General features: G+C 39.7%; 1 long non-coding RNA gene across 1 annotated transcript in view; it reads right to left on the bottom strand.

The window, feature by feature from the left end:
* Positions 1-4,956: 4,956 nt before the first annotated feature.
* Positions 4,957-7,121, bottom strand: part of LOC119153793 — a 43,713-nt gene continuing 41,548 nt past the window's right edge. The window contains exon 5 of the long non-coding RNA XR_005106219.1: positions 4,957-7,019. This is a non-coding gene — a long non-coding RNA (uncharacterized LOC119153793). The remainder of the gene's footprint in view (positions 7,020-7,121) is intronic.

Genomic DNA, 7,121 nt, shown 5'->3' with positions numbered 1-7,121 from the left:
ACAGTAGCAACTTATCTGTTGTATTTCCTGCTAAAAGACACGGAGCTGTTTTGGAAAGAGTTAAAGTGAACCTTAAAGTTGCTGGTGCTCTTGGAAGGTGCTGATTCTGCTCTGGGCTACAACAGCTTATGAAATGAGGACTACAGAGACCAGAGCAGAAAAGAAAGGAAAAGGAGGTGATGGAGAGATGGAAGAGCTGTGAGGCAACACATTCTGTAAACTGTTTCCTTCTGCAACTTGCTGGAAGGTATAATCAGTCATCTGCTGCTCGTTTTTGTGTGTATGGTGCATGTGTTTTTTTAACTTCCATTGCAATCCCCAAAGACTACCCTCCTGGTTTTACTTTTTTTGGTGGTGAATAGTGTATGTTTGTGTAAGGGGTGTCAGGGGACTGAAATTGTGATACCAACTAGCAATTTGGGTGTGTGGGTGAAAATTAACTGTTGTAGTTGGTTATTTTATGGGCCCAAAATATGGCTGTTAAAAACCCCAACATTCACCATATGAGCTTTCTGTATCCAGACCATAAAATGTCTGGGATACATAGACGGGATCCAAGCCGACTTCCTGCCATGAAATTGTGCTTCACTAATGATCACTCCAGCCTGTTTTCTAAACTTGGAGTCCTCTTGTTTTCCCCAGAGGATATTATATTGTTTGTCTTTGGGAAAAAGTGTTTGTGTGCTACAATTATGAAGTTTATAGAACTTAAAAATTCACCTGAAATGGGACTACTACTTTACACACAGCTCATCTGGGGTGCAAAAAGAAAAAAACCTACATTTGCAAGCTGCAAGGAAGCACAAAGGTAAGGGATCATTTCAAAAGCTAGTTGTCTATCAAAAACTATATTTAAACTCAGTGCTGGAAGTTCTTTTTATGCTGCGGTTCTCTCTCCTCCCCCCCACTGACCCCGATTCTTTTCTCAAGTGCAGCATTTCCCTAGAATTCCCAAATACTGCTTTTCTAATCACATTTTAAATAGAATATATACTATTTTTTATATTAGAACAGGTTTTGATACTGCTCTGAACTGTTCAGTCAGTGTCTGCACAGAGGCTTCTGAAACTGTATCTCCACTGTCTGATGCCGTGCAACATGAAGATCCCAGTTCAGAGCTCATGCTGTATGTAAAAAGACTTTATGGGGCGGGGCGGAAAGATTAAACTGAGATGTGATGGAAAGAATGTGCATTTACAAAGTTCACTGAGAAATGGGGTTTTATGTTTCATCTTCAGTAGTTTCTCTGAGCTGCCTTTGAAGAAGAGAGTCATTTTTAGGTGCATATGCCCGGGTGACTGGAAGGCTGATACAGATGGATTTGAAAGAGGACAGATTAGTCTCATCATCAGGGAAATACCCAGGTACCTCAAAGATGTCATTACTGGTGTTTTAGGTGCTACCCAAAAGCTAACCAATCCTTGTGATTAGTCAGAATATCTTTCTTGAAGGAGAAGAAACTATGACTTGTATTTGGACCAGCACAGGGAGGGTTTTGAGGATCAAAGCTAGGATTTTTTGATTTCTTTTGAACGGAAAGGCAGTGTGATTAGTGTCATGCATGGCTGTGATGTACTGAATATTGCAATGCAGAGCAGTAAACATGGATGACAGCAGCCACAATGCATGAACTGCAGAAAGAAAAAACTCTTCTTAAACCTGTTCACATATTTAAATGTCACTGAATTGCATTGGCTCACATGTGGGAGTGTGACTGTCAGCCTCATGCATGAGGCTCTGTAAGACAGTCATGTTTAAGATGCTTCCCAGGGCACATACACTGGAGGAGTGAAAATGTTTACTGGCAATTTATAATTCAGAAGCTGTTTAGATGGGATTTTTAATTTGGTCACTCCCTCTACTGGAGGCTCTTTGCCTAGGTCTTATTCAAATGGTGATCACGTTACCAATTATTAATCAATCCTCCTAGGGCTGTCTTTTTTTAAAAAAAATATTTTCTTTTTAGAAGACAAAACTATATTTAATTTTTTTATTATTATTTTTAGCTTCCAGAGTGCAAGCTGTGCAGGGCTGGCAGAGCTGTACCTGCATGAAACACAGTGTAATTGCCGTGCAGCCTGTCATGACTACCACAATACATAGCCACACAGTGAGGCAGTGAAAGATGGTCCATGTGAGTTGAGAGAAGTTTGAGGGCATGCTTTCTCCACAAGAGTCTTTAAAACAGCACCTTATTTTTAGATTCCCAGTGTCTGCTTCAGAGCCATACATTGTGAGGATGATAATCCAGTTTACTAATGGGATTTTTAAAGCTAATGCCCACATCCTTTTAAGTATTGTTTCATAAGAATCTGAAAATTCAGAAAAGGGTATTGTAGGATATATCCCAACAGGTTTTAGCTTAAGGAGCAGAGGTGATGGAATCACTATGGATTTCAGTAACCTATTCAACTTTCATTGCACAAACCCAACAGATTAAGAGTATTGCCTTGAAGGCTTTATAGTATATGCGTATTTAGTGTAGATGGGTCTGTGTAAATAGTAAAAGCCTAGACAAAGGGTAAGCAAATGTAATTTTGTTGAGGAAGATTAAAAAAATGCAGCAATAACAAAAAGCTCAATGAATGGACAGGATGTATCTTGGCAAATATAATTAATTCCTAGCTTCACTAAGCATAATCTCAGTAGTAGTGTGAGACTGATGCAAGAACTTTTTCCTGCCTTAACCTGCTATCAACATGGAAAGACTAGGGTAATTCATGAAAAGTTTTGATGTAAAATTATTTATTTCCTTTAGTTCAAATCATTGTGAACAGCAAAGCTATCCAAACAAAACACAGCATTTCTTCTGTTTTGATGCATTTAAATTTTTATTTCTTTGGTGGCTCTCACTACAACGCTAACTATGCTCAGAAATTGCATGTCTCTAGCACCGCAAGCTTTTCTTAGCTAAGTTTGGTTAAGCAAGGACTATGTTTAAGACAGGGGCCAGCCTCTTTAACACAGGCATGCATTCCAAAGTCTCTTGTTTTCAGGTTGCTGGTGGAAATTTTCATCTCCCCTGTCTGGGTTTTCTTCTGAGCTGCCCGTCACAGTTCTTCAAACATGGAATAGTTTCCAAGTGGCTGGTGAAAGTAAGTCTCTTTGTTTTCCCTCTCTCTCCATTTCTACTGCTGCTACACTGCCACTTACTCTTTCATCTAGTGGCTTCGTTATTTGGGAAAGGTTTTACCAAAATCCTGGGTCATCTAGTGGGGCAGCAAATTCTCAGGCTCTAACTTCTAGGAATGGGCTCCATGTGTGAAGAGAACTTCTCTTGGTGAAGACACCATGGGATCAACCACTCGGCTCAGTCTCATCATGAATTTAGCATCATTTTGGAATTCCACCTTCTTGGAGGGACTCAAGTCTTGTATTAAACCAGCCCTTTATATGCTAGGATGTTAAATTTAATGCAGGTAGTCTGAAGTTTGAAATTAGCAATAATTCAAGTGAAAAACCCAGGCCTTGTCATTCAATAACATCAGGGGTTGCTACAGAAACCTGTAATCTGTTAAGTTTATACTGTGTGTTACAGGCTTGTATCTTGCCTGGGTCAGAGGACACTGCAAATATTAGAGTTTCACAGAAGAAACAGGGGATTCTCACGTTCTTATTTAATGCAGTGTGTAACCTGGCATGGAAAATCTGGGAAGAAAAGGTAAATCTGTGCCTGTCTATGCTTCCACTACCTTCGGTTGAGAAAAGAAAATTAGAAGTATAGGACAAGCATTTCTATCAACTAAGCAAGAATGATTAGACATCTGAAGCTAAAATGCAAACTCTCAAGCCCAGCGTTGAGGTTTTCAGAACATCATTAAGAGATGGCTAGGGAAGACTGAAAATGCTGAAAAATAGGAAACATTAAGGCAGCACCACTATTTTAAATGATGTCTAGCAAAAAGGTGATGGTATTTTTAAAAGCTGTTGAATTGGTATTTTTGGTTGTAGCATCCAATAACCCAAAAGTTCTGAAACTTTCTGAGAAAAAATTGGAACCCACTTAATTCTTCTTCATAGCCGTGGGAAACCACATCCCTGGCATGCTGTCCCTTGAAGATATTTGCTCATATATAGATATGGGAGTAGGTGGCTGAAGGTGATTGAATAGCATAAGATTTTCCAATTACATCACGATTATAGCAACATCCCAGATAACTTTCTGATGAATCAGTGTGAAAAATCACAAGGTCAAGCCCAGACCTGCTGTGCAGGTGGAGCCCTGGTGTGTGCTGACATCAAGCAGAAATTTGGCTGCTTAACAGGCGGGTTTGTTGCATATTTAGTAGCTGCAAAACATACACAGGTTTTACATTATGATACTTGAAAACACCACCTGTACTACTTCATGCTGACTACCATAGCTTAAAACAAAAAACAAACATGCAAGCTTTAGAAGAACAGAAGAAAAGCCCTAAGTAAAACATGACACAAAGCATAGTAGCCATCAGACTGCCTCAAGATGATGTGCTAAGTCAGAAAGACAAATAGCAGCAGGTGATACTCTCAGGTAGCTGTCAGTTAAATTGGCTAAGGTAATCTATAGAAGTGTCATTTGAAGTCTCCAAATTTCTCTTGGAAGTCAGAAGTTTATTTCTCTACCAACAAGGGTATAAAATGCTGCACACTGTTTTGCTGTCTAGGTTGAAGAAAATTACCTGAGAGTACCTGGTGTGTTCAAACATAATTCTTCCTTCTTTGTCCCTGAAATCGTACTTTCTTACATATGATGCAAAGCAGCAAACCATGGGTTCTGCCATATAAACAAAACGTCAAGAGGAAAACTTTCAAGGTTCCCTCAGCTTTTATATGATCTAGGTCTACCTGTTGATAATAAAAAAATAAATAATCAAAGTATAATGAAAACATGAAGACAACATTATTAAGACGTTTCTGCCTCCTGGTTATCTGCATCCATGCTACAGCCTCCCACTCCCCCCAAGCTCACAGCATCCAGATGAGACATGGACATAAAGCTCAGCTAACATATGAGCCGATATTGCCTATCATACACAGCCTTTCACCTTCCAAAAAGTTACAGGTTTGGGGTTTTTGTTTGCTCCTCATCCCCCTGCTCCTAAATTGTTGAGAGCTCCCAAACTGAAAAAGCACCAAAGAGGAGTTGTGAACTATCAGGCCTAAACTTGTCTAAATCCTAGTAAAATTAATTATGTAGACTTTCTTTTGTGATTCCAGTGAAATGAACTCTCTAGACTGCTGGGGATTTTTATATGTACTTCCTCAGTTATAAGAGTTTTCAGGCTCCCTCATCTGTTCCCAGCTACATCCTGTAATTTCCAGTGCTGGTTGCTGCACTAAATCTGGTCAGCACAATTTACATGTACTTATCAGTGACTCATCCACATATTTGAAGATCTTAAGAATGAATCACATCTACATGTTTGCTGAATTCCTTCTGCTGCTTGTGAAGGAAGGCTCGCACTGATGGACTGTAGAACAGAGCTCAAGACAAGAGAGACTTTGATGTTTAGGGGCTTTATGTGAGTGTGCACTCTCTGAAGAGAGGATTTACATCAGTTTATTAAATCATGCTGACTTTGTTGTCAAGCTCAGGCAGTGACACCTTAACAAAACGCATCCTTCAATTTTTCAGGCAGTAACTGAACGTGAGGTATAATTAAAATGTTTGGGTTTGAATTTGGCATTTAAAATATGTTGTTGCTGCTGTTAGAATAGCTCTGTGTCAAATTGGATCAGAGGAGGAAGTGTCACTCAGCACAACAGGCCACAGTCTGCACATATAAATTGTCTCAAATCTTCCCTTTCAAATGTCAGCTGACAAATCAAAATGAGAATAGGCTATGCAGCATAAATACCAGTTATACATTAAAGACTTAACACAGGGCTCCTGTCTACTAACGTCTGAGAGCTCCAAATGCAGAGAAACCACACAGAGTTAATGATAATTGATATCATATGGTCTTTATCAAAGCTTCTCAAGAAAAGCAGCTTAAGGGAAAATCTGTAAATGTGTGTCTTGACCACAGTCTACCAATCTTCTTCCGCATTGGAGCCTTTAACTAATTTGTTGGTTTAATTACTGAGGCACAGGAAAGTTTGCAAGAGTGATAATTGCATATTCTTTGATTGCTGATCATTACATCAAGTGATCTTTACGAATTAAAAATAAACCCTGAGTGTAATATGTGAACCTAGGAAATCAGCTTGTGCCTGAATCTGGAAGTATAAGCCTACTACTCCTGGCTGACAGCACAATGTAATAAAGCAAAGCAACAGCAAAGTTCCAAAAACCTGATAGATATTGCTGTGACAGACAGTTAACTGCAACCTACAAAAATCTGGGATTCAAAGTGGGTCAAGCAAGATCAATGAGACTGCGGGCTTTCATTTGAGGGGGGTTTAGAGCCTTGTTAGGTAACTTCTAATGTGCAACATACTTATATCTTTAATTGGAGGGGGTAGTATAGCCTACTGCACCGTTCTGAACTAGCGCCGGAGGAATTACCAGAAGGTCAAACGGAAGAGAGAGGCAGGGGGAGGAGGAAGTGGTAATTGAAGAGACAAGAGATGATTGTGAAAGTACTTGGAGGAGTCTGTGTGTCTGGCAAGATGCAACCGGACAAGCTACAAACAGGAGGCAAGGCACTTACTGCAACAACCTTTTTCCTCACTTCCCTCCCAGCCTAAAGCAATGCCATCACTAACTGTCCTCAGCAGCTGCTGAAGCAACAAAGCACAATAGTGACTAATTAACTGCAGTATCTATCCCAGTCTAATGACAGAAATATTTGCCATACATACACTCATGAAGCGATCAAGCGTATAACTACAGACACTTATGCTGAAACACCTTAGTTTTCCAGAGATTAACTGAAACGAGAAGTTGACAGCAAAAACATGTAGTCAATAGTTGAACGGCCTTCCTCCTGTTCTGACTGTGTTTACAGCAGTTCTTCTCTGTCCTTTCCACTGTTTATAAAACGCAGTGTCTTATAAACGTTTGCATCATTCGGCAGCAAAACTTGGTCAGAGCTTACCTAGGAAACAGGCCAGGCCTTCAGTCATCAGCATAGCTTTTCACACCCATTAAAAACTAAACACAGTTTGAAAGATAAATTCAGAGGAAATGTTTTAAACAA

Source organism: Falco rusticolus, chromosome 9, assembly GCF_015220075.1.
Source record: "Falco rusticolus isolate bFalRus1 chromosome 9, bFalRus1.pri, whole genome shotgun sequence".
NCBI lineage: Eukaryota > Metazoa > Chordata > Aves > Falconiformes > Falconidae > Falco > Falco rusticolus.
This window is presented reverse-complemented; position numbering and strand designations above follow the sequence as displayed.